This window comes from Helianthus annuus, chromosome 10, assembly GCF_002127325.2.
Source record: "Helianthus annuus cultivar XRQ/B chromosome 10, HanXRQr2.0-SUNRISE, whole genome shotgun sequence".
Lineage (NCBI taxonomy): Eukaryota > Viridiplantae > Streptophyta > Magnoliopsida > Asterales > Asteraceae > Helianthus > Helianthus annuus.
The window spans coordinates 97,039,680-97,052,231 of record NC_035442.2 but is presented as its reverse complement, the minus strand read 5'-3'; positions in this window follow the sequence as shown (position 1 = coordinate 97,052,231).

Here is a 12,552-nt window from a genome sequence, read left to right as displayed (position 1 = left end):
AGTATACTCACAGCGAGTGCTAAGTACCGACACCTACTACTTGGATTAAAGGGAACTCTGAGATTAGCCTGATAATAGTTCAGCAGATAAGTGTCGGGCAGAACAACAGATTGTGCAAAGTGTCGGATCAGTCTTCTAATCGGATGGCCATCCGGACGGATGGTCATCCGGTCAGATGACTTATTTGATTCAGACGGATCGCTATCCGATCGGATGGTCATCTGGACGGATGGCCATTCGATCGAATGGTCATTCGATCCAAGATGTGTGTTTCCAAAGTTTCAACTTTTGAAGTTTTCGTTGTGGTATAAGACCAAGTCGCTCGATCGGATGGTCATCCGATCGGATGGTCATCCGATCGGATGACTCTTTGAGTGTAAGTTTCAAAGTTTGAAGTTCTGATAAAAATAATTTAAGTGTTTGAACATTACTGAGATAGTTCACCTGGTCGGACGGTCATTCGATCGGACGGCCGTCCGATCAGATGGTTGTTCATCCTTGATGTTCTTATCTCTTTGAAACGTTGTATAATCTCTAAGTTCTGAGTTTAATGAAGACGACGTGGTACGTACCGAGACAACATAAAAACTTATCAAGACTAAGCCTGTCTGATCGGATGGGAATCACCCCGTCTGATCAGGTATTTGTTCTTGATGGTGTTCATGTCTGAATTCATAAACCAGCTGTCTTCTCCGGTGGGAATCCATCATCGAGCCGACTCCATACTAAGGCACAAGTCCTTGGTCTGTTTTGGTTCCAGACTTTACCGATTTAAGTGAAAAGTTAAGAGACTTGAAGAAATCGCATGAAATTACTCAAAAGTGTTTAGTTTATGATTAGAGTGCAGAAAACATGAAGAAATCTAGTGAAATCCTTTGGATTTGGACTGACTTTGATGGAATGACGTCATACTCACTGAACCGAGATGACATCACCTCCAAAGAGTCCAGATCTTGAGGATTTCATGGTGAAAATCAGTGATTTGACCAAGATATAGATGAGGAATTGTGTAATGATCAAGCTTGTACAAGAATTTAAGAGAAAACTTACAAGAATCGGCTTAGAATCGAAGAAAAATGCCTGAGAACGAATGTCTGTGCGTCTGGATCGGAGGAGACTGTCACATCAGTGAAGAATGATGTGATAGGTCCTATTTATAGTGTCAGAGTGTGAGTAAGGCGGTGTAAGGAGCTGGATCGGATGGCTGTTCAGTCGAATGGCCCTCCGATCGGATGGTCATCCGATCAGATGTCCATTCGGACAATCCAATTGTGACAACACGCAATTCGAACCTATTTTGTGTAACGATACATGCTTATGTGAACTATTATAATTATTGATTTTTATGATTTTGTGTTGTGTGTAATGAAATGTATGTATGTATATTATGGCCCAAACGCACAACATGAACCAACCGCACAACACACTCACTCGAACACACAAGGCCATTGGGCCGTATTGCTTGCACTCGGATCAAAAGGGCAGCCCAAGTGTGGGTTCGGCCCATCCCCCCTAAACTGATTAACACATGAGATGTTGTAACCATCTCACATTTTTACCAAAAACACACAAGTCACACAAAACCCTAGTTTGGTTCCTCTCCTTCTCTCTCAAACCCGACGGCCATCACCTCCTATCTCTCGAAGATTTCCTTATTCGGATCGAGTTCTCTTTCAACCGGTTAGTGTTTTTGGTTATTGAATGTGTGTTGAATAATGTTTTGATCTATTTGTATTACATGGTAATTTAGGGATAATATATGTTTGATTGTAATGTTCTTGATAAATCGGCTCACATGTACACTTGATGATGCTCATACGATTTGGATTGCATGAACTGGAATTAGAACCGAACACATAGTAATCGGCTGTAATGTGTTCTTGTACGGATGATTTTGTAGGATCGTTATGATAGTAAATCCATGTTAGTAATCAAGAATATGAACCATGATCATGTGTTTAAGTGTTATGAGTATTGTTCGTGATTTGATTTTGGTTAGGATTCTTATGAATCGGTTAATAATTTCCCTGGTTGATCGATTAATGGATGACTAGAAGCTGTTAATTGTATTGATTGATTGATGTAAAATTGGAAACCACTTAATTGATTGTAACCGACTTGCGAAATTACGGGAATTAGTTGACCAGTCGCACAAGATCACACGCACAATGAGATCGCACAAGCTAGGTACAACATAACTTAGCATAGTGTACAACCTATACCTCGCATGATCGCACAAGGTACCGTGGATCGCACAAGACAGTGCCAATCGCACAATACCTTGGGCCACACACAATGAATAACCAGTTGTTGTTATTGGGCCGGACAGCCCAAGACCTTATCGCACAACCCGATACAGTCGCACAAGGCACCACAGTCGCACAAGGCACCACAGTCGCACAAGGTTACTGGACCGCACAAGTTGTTGTGTCCGCTTAACTTTTTGGGCCGGATATTCTGGTTGGGCTGGACTAATCCGATCGTACGAGCCCATCAGGATCGTACAAGGCTCTTGCACGTCTTTGGAATGGGCCATGTTTTCTATGTTGGGCTTAATTATAGTTAAGCCGGGTTTGGTTGGATCGCACAACATGTTGTGGGTCACACAACATGTTGGGCCGATTACTTTTGGGCTTATGTTAAATCGTACAAGTTGAAGTTGTTACATAACTGTTAAAATGCTGCCATGTTCCATACATGCTTGTAACGTGTTAACTGTGTGAAATATACGTGTATTACTTGGGTCCGAACCTGACTTGTATGGTAACCCTGTTAGGACGTGGTTAACCACCCTTAATTCAAGAACCTTTTGTGTATCTTACCGAGCAAACCAAGGTGAGTTCACTGCATTTCTCAAGCATGCGTCCCGGTGGTTTGGGGACAACTAATAAACATTGGAAGGGAACATTGGGTAAACATTTAAATTGGGTTTTGATTATTGAACATTGGGGTCTGGACACTTCCAGGTTATTAAGGGGCACACTCCCCGGATACATATGGGCACACTCCCTAGGGTATCTAGCATGTTATGAGCAACATCGTATTGCAACATTGAATCGCATTAACATACATCTAGTAACAAAACACGTTAACAAAACTTTGAACTCACCAGCGTAGTCTGACACACTTGTCTGCATGCTTGTAGGTCGTTAACATTTGGGACATGGACTTGCTATCTGGGAGTGCTGGAGTGGTCATGGATCGAGGCTCTTGGATTAACTTATAATTGATACATTGGTTTTGAGTTTTATTACGAAACGGCTGTTAAACGATTTTATTACATGCTTCCGCTATACAATTCCTTGGGAATTAATATTATGATGACGTTCTCTATTGGTAATTAATAACATGTTTTATTTAAGTATTTATCATTGGTTCATTGTGATTAGTGGCTCGAACTCTGATGCGTAACACGCCTCGCGGGGTTTCCGCAGGTGGGATTTTGGGGGTGTTATAGTTTGGTATCAGAGCCACTGGTTATAGTGAACTAGGTTTTAAATCGTTTTGTAAAAACAGACTATAACCGAACACCTTCGGAAATCGATCATGACACTCAGCTCCAGATTGCAAGGTTCGTCTCTCTCACTTTATACATTACTTACTTAGCAGTCACACACTCACAACATATATGAAATGAAACATTAAACACCATAGTGACTTGATAGTGTGACACTACTCTTCGACTCATGTGAATCATAGACCTGTGATACCATCTGTTGTGTTGTTTGAACGGGGGAAACTTTGAGCGCAAGCTAAGAGGCACTGAGATAAGCATGCAAATTGCCTTATTATTATGGGTGCACACTTAATAATAACGTGGGGTGCATGCAAGTCCCAGTGAGGCTTATCGAGCGTGAGAAGGGTTCTGCCTTGTTGTGTGTGAACTTGGTAGTATGTAGATCTCAACGTGATATATGATTTCCATCTCGTTTCGATTTCCTGAATCGGTTCATTTCCAACTTTAGAATCATGAGTGGACGGGGACACGGACGTGGCAACATCAACATAACGCAGGCTGAGTTGACTGACCTAATCAACACCCGTGTGGCTGAGGCTTTAGCAGCCTATCAAGCTGGTACGGAATGTACCAAGTACTTTTCCTCTTATACCGCGTACACGTCTTTTCCCTCCTATAATGTGTTTCCTTTCGTCATTTAGGTCAGCAAGTGCAACCTCAACCTAACCAGCCTACGTGTACATTCAAAATGTTTATGGACTGTAAGCCACAGACCTTCACCGGGACTGAAGGGGCTGTTGGACTTCTGAGATGGTTCGAGAAAGCAGAGTCTGTGTTTGCTATCTGTAACTGTCCCGCTGGGGACAGGGTGAAATATGCTGCGGGTACCTTGGCGGATGGTGCCCTAACGTGGTGGAATGCCCAAGTCCAACTGTTGGGCATCGAGGCAGCGAATGCTACAACTTGGGATGACTTTAAAGAGCTGATTCGGGAAGAGTATTGTCCTCGGGACGAGGTCCAGAAGTTGGAAAACGAGTACTATGACTTGAAGATGGTTGGATCTGAAGTCGAAGCGTATGTGAAGCGATCGTATGAATTGGCTGACATGTGTCCGAACTTTTCACGGCCCATGTCTCGGAGGATTGAGTTGTTTATCAAGGGGCTGCCTCCGCGTGTGAAAAGTCTGGTTACTGCAGCACATCTTAATGATTTGACATAGATTGTCCGTTTGACCCACAAGATTGTGGATCAAGAAGTAGAGAGTAACTCGTTACCACCGCGTGTTTCAACCACTACTACTGCTGCACCACTGCCACTGCGCCCGCTAATGATAACAAGCGGAAGTGGAACGATTACGACAAAGCATCTAGTGCGGGTCAGACTCAGAAAAGGCCAGACAACTATAGCAATCGCGGCACCAGCCAGTCGTCTTCTGTCAATCAAGGCCAAGGGGATAGCCAAAGTCAGGGTCAGTATGCGGGGAGGAAGCCACGGTGTAACAAGTGTGGCTATCATCATTTCGGGCCGTGTGGTCAGACATGTAACAGGTGTGGTAAGGCGGGCCATGAGGCCAGGGATTGTAGAGCTCCACAGCCCAAACATCAGCAGCAACAGAACCAGCAGAACCAGAGACAGCAGGGACAACCACCCCAGCAAAATCAGGGCTTCAGAAAGGGGTGCTATCAGTGTGGTGACGAGGGTCACTTTAAGCGGGATTGCCCTCAGCTAAACCAGAACGCTAACGACAACAACCACCCGAATAATAATAATACTGGGAACAACAACAACAATGGCAACAACGGGGGTGATGGTGCTCGGGGCAGAGTGTTTCAGCTTGGGGCAGGGGATGCTAGGAATGACGGCAATGTTGTCACCGGTACGTTTCCTGTAAACAATCATATTGCTTCTGTATTATTTGACTCTGGTGCCGATTGGAGTTATGTGTCCCTAGAATTTAGTCGACGATTGGGGATAACCCCAACACCTTTAGAAGTTAAACAAGTAGTAGAATTAGCAGATGGTAAAACTATAGAAGCCTCGAATGTCCTTTTTGGATGCAAACTACATCTCGTGGGTCAAGTGTTTGATATTGATCTCCTTCCCGTTACGCTCGGTAGTTTCGATATAGTGGTAGGCATGGATTGGTTGTCCAAGCACCAAGCGGAGATTCTGTGCAAGGAAAAAGTTGTGCGTATTCCCCTCCCAGACGGGGAGTCATTATCAGTCCAGGGACATCGTAGTGGAACGATGGTTGGTATTATCTCGGCCATGCATGCGCAGAAGTATCTGCAAAAGGGATATCCTGCAATGTTAGCGTTAGTTACCAACGCTCAGTCTGAAGAGAGAAAGATCGAGGATCTACCAGTGGTGCGAGAATTCGCTGATGTGTTCCCAGAGGAGCTACCAGGGTTACCTCCCCACCGTCAAGTAGAATTTCAGATTGATCTTGCGCCGGGAGCGGCTCCAATTGCTCGAGCTCCTTACCGGCTAGCACCTGGAGAGTTACAGTAATTGTCTAATCAGCTACAGGAATTGTTGGATAGAGGTTTCATTCGACCTAGTTCTTCGCCTTAGGGAGCCCAGTTCTGTTTGTGAAGAAGAAAGACGGGTCATTCCGTATGTGTATCGATTATCGAGAGCTCAACAAGGTAACCATTAAGAACCGCTATCCGTTACCACGCATCGACGACTTGTTTGACCAGTTGCAAGGGTCAAGTTTCTATTCAAAGATCGACTTAAGGTCGGGTTACCATCAGGTGTGGGTTAGGGAGGATGATGTTCCCAAGACTGCTTTTCGAACGCGCTACGGACACTATGAGTTTGTGGTCATGCCGTTTGGATTGACAAATGCACCAGCGGTTTTCATGGATCTCATGAACCGCGTATGTAAGCCATATCTCGACGAGTTTGTTATAGTGTTTATTGACGACATCTTAGTCTATTCCAAGAACAGGGAAGATCACGAGCGTCACCTACGCCTCATCTTGGAACTTTTGAGAAGGGAACAGCTGTATGCAAAATTTTCTAAGTGCGACTTTTGGATTCGAGACGTGCATTTCCTTGGCCACGTTGTTAATGAGAAAGGGATATATGTGGATCCTTCAAAGGTGGATGCAGTTAAGAATTGGGCGGCACCAAAGACTCCCTCCAAGGTGCGACAATTCCTTGGTCTCGCAGGATATTATCGGAGGTTTATTAAGGATTTCTCGAAAGTCGCGCAACCCCTCACCTCGCTGACACAGAAGAACACGCGTACTTTTGGGGAACGAAGCAGGAAGAGGCTTTCCAAGTTCTAAAACAGAAACTTTGCAGTGCACCGATCTTGTCTTTACCAGAGGGTACAGAAGATTTTGTGGTCTATTGTGATGCATCGATCCAGGGCCTCGGATGCGTGTTGATGCAACGCGAGAAGGTGATAGCCTATGCCTCGCGACAGTTGAAGATTCACGAGAAAAACTACACGACACACGACTTGGAGTTCGGAGCGGTGGTATTTGCGTTGAAGATCTGGAGGCACTATCTGTACGGTACCAAATGCACCATCTACACCGACCATAGGAGTCTTTAGCATATCTTCGACCAGAAAGAATTGAATATGCGGCAACGGCGATGGGTTGAATTATTGAACGATTATGAATGTGCCATCAAATATCACCCGGGCAAGGCGAACGTCGTGGCTGACGCCCTCAGCAGAAAGGATAATGCACCTAGGCGTGTACGAGCATTGCAACTTACGATCCAATCCAACCTTCCTTCCCAGATACGAGACGCTCAGGTAGAAGCGTTGAAACCAGAGAACGTCCAAGCTGAAGCTTTACGCGGCTCGAGACAACGACTAGAACGAAAGGGAGATGGTGCTTACTACGTAACCGGACGCATCTGGGTCCCACTCTATGGCAACTTACGAGAACTTGTAATGGAAGAGGCACATAAGTCACGTTACTCCGTACATCCTGGATCAGATAAGATGTACCACGACTTGAAAACTACCTACTGGTGGCCCAGCATGAAGGCTCATATAGCAACCTACGTCAGCAAATGTTTGACTTGTGCTAAAGTCAAAGCCGAACATCAAAAGCCCTCGGGTCTACTTCAACAGCCAGAAATACCCACATGGAAGTGGGAACAGATCGCCATGGATTTCGTTACAGGGTTACCAAGGACTCAGACTAGAAATGATACCATTTGGGTGATTGTTGATCGCCTCACGAAGTCAGCGCATTTCTTAGCAATCAAGGAGACAGACAAGTTTACGCAACTAGCAGCGGTTTATCTTAAAGAAGTCGTCTCTAGACATGGAGTACCAACTTCTATCATCTCAGACCGAGATCCACGTTTCACTTCTGATCTTTGGCAAGCAATGCATAAGTCGTTCGGTTCACAACTCGACATGAGTACCGCTTATCACCCGCAGACGGATGGTCAAAGCGAGCGCACCATCCAGACACTTGAAGACATGTTGCGGGCGTGTGTGATTGATTTTGGGAAAGGGTGGGAGAAACACTTGCCATTGATAGAGTTCTCCTACAACAACAGCTACCATACAAGTATTAAGGCAGCTCCGTTCGAAGCACTGTACGGACGGAAATGTCGTTCACCTCTCTGCTGGCTTGAGGTGGGTGATAGTCAGATCACAGGCCCTGAGTTTGTGCTTGAGGCATCGGAAAGCATTGTGCAGATCCGAAACCGTATGGCCGCAGCTCGCGATCGTCAGAAAAGCTACGCTGACAAGCGTAGTAAACCGCTGGAATTTGAAGTTAATGATCGCGTTATGTTAAAGGTTTCACCCTGGAAGGGTGTGGTACGTTTTGGGAAACGCGGCAAACTAAACCCTCGTTATGTAGGACCATTCAAAATTTTAGAACGGATTGGAAAGGTGGCCTACAGGTTGGAATTACCCGCTGAGTTGGGTAATGTCCATGATGTGTTTCACGTATCGCAGTTAAAGAAGTGTTTGGCTGATGAAACACTAGTTGTACCATTTCAAGAGCTGAAGATAGATGACAAATTGCAGTTTGTCGATGAACCAATTGAGATTATGGATCGGGAAGTTAAAGTTCGTAAACACAGCCGTATACCGATTGTGAGAGTTCGTTGGAACTCAAGACGTGGTCCAGAGTTCACGTGGGAACGCGAGGACCAGATGAAACTTAAGTATCCACATTTGTTCCCCAAAGACCAGGCAAAACCTAGCAAACTTAATGTTGATGCAACTAGTGAATTTCAGGACGAAATTCCCATTCAAGTGGGGGATGATGTGACACCCCAGGAAAACTAGTGAACAATATAGCTTACCTTAGTGAGTGCATACCAAATTTCGGGACGAAATTTCTTTTTAGTTGGGGATACTGTGACAACACGCAATTCGAACCTATTTTCTGTAACAATACATGCTTATGTGAACTATTATAATTATTGATTTTTATGATTTTGTGTTGTGTGTAATGAAATGTATGTATGTATATTATGGCCCAAACGCACAACATGAACCAACCGCACAACACACACACTCGAACACACAAGGCCATTGGGCCGTATTGCTTGCACTCGGATCAAAAGGGCAGCCCAAGTGTGGGTTCGGCCCATCCCCCCTAAACTGATTAACACATGAGATGTTGTAACCATCTCACATTTTTACCAAAAACACACAAGTCACACAAAACCCTAGTTTGGTTCCTCTCCTTCTCTCTCAAACCCGACGGCCATCACCTCCTATCTCTCGAAGATTTCCTTATTCGGATCGAGTTCTCTTTCAACCGGTTAGTGTTTTTGGTTATTGAATGTGTGTTGAATAATGTTTTGATCTATTTGTATTACATGGTAATTTAGGGATAATATATGTTTGATTGTAATGTTCTTGATAAATCGGCTCACATGTACACTTGATGATGCTCATACGATTTGGATTGCATGAACTGGAATTAGAACCGAACACATAGTAATCGGCTGTAATGTGTTCTTGTACGGATGATTTTGTAGGATCGTTATGATAGTAAATCCATGTTAGTAATCAAGAATATGAACCATGATCATGTGTTTAAGTGTTATGAGTATTGTTCGTGATTTGATTTTGGTTAGGATTCTTATGAATCGGTTAATAATTTCCCTGGTTGATCGATTAATGGATGACTAGAAGCTGTTAATTGTATTGATTGATTGATGTAAAATTGGAAACCACTTAATTGATTGTAACCGACTTGCGAAATTACGGGAATTAGTTGACCAGTCGCACAAGATCACACGCACAATGAGATCGCACAAGCTAGGTACAACATGCCTTAGCATAGTGTACAACATATACCTCACATGATCGCACAAGGTACCGTGGATCGCACAAGACAGTGCCAATCGCACAATACCTTGGGCCACACACAATGAATAACCAGTTGTTGTTATTGGGCCGGACAGCCCATGACCTCATCGCACAACCCGATACAGTCGCACAAGGCACCACAGTCGCACAAGGTTACTGGACCGCACAAGTTATTGTGTCCGCTTAACTTTTTGGGCCGGATATTCTGGTTGGGCTGGACTAATCCGATCGTACGAGCCCATCAGGATCGCACAAGGCTCTTGCACGTCTTTGGAATGGGCCATGTTTTCTATGTTGGGCTTAATTATAGTTGGGCCGGGTTTGGTTGGATCGCACAACATGTTGGGCCGATTACTTTTGGGCTTATGTTAAATCGTACAAGTTGAAGTTGTTACATAACTGTTAAAATGCTGCCATGTTCCATACATGCTTGTAACGTGTTAACTGTGTGAAATATACGTGTATTACTTGGGTCCGAACCTGACTTGTATGGTAACCCTGTTAGGACGTGGTTAACCACCCTTAATTCAAGAACCTTTTGTGTATCTTACCGAGCAAACCAAGGTGAGTTCACTGCATTTCTCAAGCATGCGTCCCGGTGGTTTGGGGACAACTAATAAACATTGGAAGGGAACATTGGGTAAACATTTAAATTGGGTTTTGATTATTGAACATTGGGGTCTGACACTTCCAGGTTATTAAGGGGCACACTCCCCGGATACATATGGGCACACTCCCTAGGGTATCTAGCATGTTATGAGCAACATCGTATTGCAACGTTGAATCGCATTAACATACATCTGGTAACAAAACACGTTAACAAAACTTTGAACTCACCAGCGTAGTCTGACACACTTGTCTGCATGCTTGTAGGTCGTTAACATTTGGGACATGGACTTGCTATCTGGGAGTGCTGGAGTGGTCATGGATCGAGGCTCTTGGATTAACTTATAATTGATACATTGGTTTTGAGTTTTATTACGAAACGGCTGTTAAACGATTTTATTACATGCTTCCGCTATACAATTCCTTGGGAATTAATATTATGATGACGTTCTCTATTGGTAATTAATAACATGTTTTATTTAAGTATTTATCATTGGTTCAATGTGATTAGTGGCTCGAACTCTGATGCGTAACACGCCTCGCGGGGTTTCCGCAGGTGGGATTTTGGGGTGTTACACCAATCCATTTTGCAACTTTTCCATCTTTGGTTCGTTTTGCGAGTTAGATTAAGCGTTGCGGTGCGTATTATTATGTAATATTATTACATAACAAGATTATTTAATTAACACAAAAGTTTTCAAGTTTCCAAGTTTACATAAGTGTCCATCCTCTAGTGTCTCGTTTAACCAAGTCTCAAGTTTTTCGAGTCTCAAGAGTCAGGAGTCAAGTATCAAGAGTCAAGCATCAAGCATCAAGTGTCAAGAATCTAGTTTCAAAGTGTCAAGTATCTAGTGTTAAGTATCAACTTTCAAGTATTAATCATGAAGTATCAAGAATCAAGTATCAAGACTCAAGGATCAAGTTTCTAGAATTAAGTATCGAGTATCACCAAGATTTCAGTTTCATAGCATCAAGATTCACAAAGTATCATAAGTGTCAAGTTTCTCATAGTATAAGGACTAAAATTGACAAAAGCTAAAAGTTCAGGGACACAGGGCGTTACAAGTGTCCCCTCTCTGTCAGATCGTCTGCTTTGAACGAGAGAAAATTAGGGTGACCATGCAAGGCAATTTATTATTACGAGGGCCCACGTAATAACAACTTGTAGTGCATCGAAATCCTGGTGGGCTCTGCGGGTCAAGCAAATGATCACTATCTATTTGAAATTCCTAAGTTGTTCAAATCTCTATCTAGTAGAACACTAATAAAGATAGTTACTATAACACTCTAAAAAGTAGGAAATCCGTCTTTGTTTACTTCGTGCCTAATACTTCTACATGTAGTTCTAGTCGTTTGGGACCCGATAACTAGGCAAGTGAAGATGGTTATCCCCTCAGGATAGATTTTCCTTAATACTTTAGGATTCTTGTGTTTAAATTTGTACAGTACCAAGAACACCCTATCTTATCCATTGTTGTTGCTACGATAAACCCCAACATTTGACATCCGTTTTACCCCAAGGGGGTAGCATGGCGCGAGCTGTAGTGTAACCCATTTACCGCACTCTATTCGGCATACATGGAGACCATACCAACCGTATTGGGACTCATGGAGCGCAAGCAAAATCAATGTATGCGTCACACAGTTCAGTGCGACAAAGGGGTCCTCCCTACCTCGGGCAATCGAGGTCCATGAAGTATGGAGTACATATTATAAGGACGGAAAAGATCACTCGATTCTCCCCTTCTCAACAGATAGCTGTACCATTTAGGTACATGGACGACACATGCAAAGAGATTCTTCTCGTCCTTCACCTCACACGCACCCTATCACCCACTACCCATATCACCACCACCAACACCCCCATCAGTACCTCCACCCTCTTTATCCCGTAGTGCACCCCATCATTTGGGTAGTGTATTCGCACGCTGGAAATCTCTCTACGGTTGCTATAAGGCACAATTCGGTCCTGAGGAAGAAGTCATGTACCCTTACGACCTTATTTCCGCGTTTTCACTATCACCCCCTATACGTGGTAGTAATGCACGACCCCCATCTTTTGGGAAGTATACCCGTTTTTGTAAAACTAAAAACTATGGAAGAGTCGGAGACTTGAGGAATAAACAAGGGACAAGGTGAAGGGAAGACCTCACCGTATTTTGTATAGCACTGGATG